The following is a 1,551-nucleotide window of genomic DNA, read 5'->3' as shown; positions in this document are numbered from 1 at the left end:
TAAATAAGATAAATTTTGACTATCAAATTAAAAAATATTTAGGGACTATAGACTAAGGGTGGTCTAAACTTCAGATTACATTTTATAAAAAAACCTCAGGTCTTGGATTTTCTGCACTGCAGTTACAAGAATTTACAGTGCTGACAACTTAATAGTGAAGGTACAAAGGCGCAACAGGTACAAAATAGAAAATGCAACTCATCTTAATTGTCATCCAAGAAATGCAAGTAATAAATACAGCCATTTAACCATGAACATTCAAGTAAATGTTTAGAGATTTTACAGTGCCACTTACATAAAAAAAACTGGTGACAAAGGTTGTTGATGGTTACTTTTTCATGCTTGCATACCAAAATACAGCTGCAATGTTACGGAAGTAGAAGATGGGATAAACTTCAGTATGCATGAAGGGTACCAGAATACTTTATTAACAGGAACACAAGACCCATCTGAGGCCCAGCAGAACTATTCTTCCTTCTAGATATTTGGGAAACTCAGATTTAAAACCAAGTGTCCAATGTGCTGCCAAATTTTAGGTGTCCGAAGCTAGATGAGTTTGGACCTCTTTGCACGGGAATACCTATGTATGCGTTGCTTCTATCGATATAAGCTGCAGCAACAAATACTGAGCACTTGTGAATGTTCTGCCACACACTTCTCAGTTTACAGGTCTTAAATATGAAAACAGCTACCTCACTGAGTACAAAGTGACTGGTCCACGACCACATAAGAATTTTATAGAAGGGGAGAGAGTAGAATTCAGTTCTCCAAGGAGGCAATTTAATCATCTTTATTTTGCTTGAATCAGGATGTGTGCCTTCTACTCTCCAGCTGTTTAAAAAAAGCAATAAAAAAGGAAGTGTTCTAGAAAGCTAATTGTACTCGTGATAAAGCACTAACAGGCTTCTTGTGCGCTCTCCATTCGGCGCATGTGATGACACAGGAATCAAGTCAAAAGTCATCTCTCAAATACACGGGGGGCCAAGACAAAGTTTCACAAAGAGTCATAATCTCGGCGTTTCTACGTGTCTAAATTGAGTGTTTGAGGTACAATCTGAATATTATTTTAACCCTTCCATGTTGATTCGTAAACTGTAAAAAAAAAAAATAAAAAAATAAAAATAATCAAACCCTGACTTCCATACGGAGGAGTCAGTTCCCCTCCGACCGGCGGGGCAGGAACCCCTCCACCAACAGACGTGCCTCGACCATCTGCTTGCAGCATCACCCGGCCGTCCCCCCTGAGGAACGAACCACCGTGTGCCACAAACACGCTCTGAAAGTTTCTCCGAGGTGCCGAGAGAAGGGTGCCGGGGACCAGAAACGCGGGGGTCCCCTTCCTGAGGCCTGCCGAGGGGAGGCTCTTCAGCCTGCGCCTACACCCAACCCCACCCGGGCCCTCTGCCAGCTTCCTCTCCTCAGACAGGTCTCTTCCGTCTTCCACCCCTACCGGACCGCCTTCCGCTCTTTTTAACTCCGCTGAGCAACAGAAATGGTGATGTCTCACAGACTCTCGAGGCGGCGCCGCCGAGTTTCTCAGCCCGCCTGGTG

Source organism: Charadrius vociferus, unplaced genomic scaffold (assembly GCF_000708025.1).
Source record: "Charadrius vociferus isolate BGI_N301 unplaced genomic scaffold, ASM70802v2 scaffold744, whole genome shotgun sequence".
Classification (NCBI taxonomy): Eukaryota; Metazoa; Chordata; class Aves; order Charadriiformes; family Charadriidae; genus Charadrius; species Charadrius vociferus.
Note: the sequence above shows the minus strand (reverse complement) of the source record.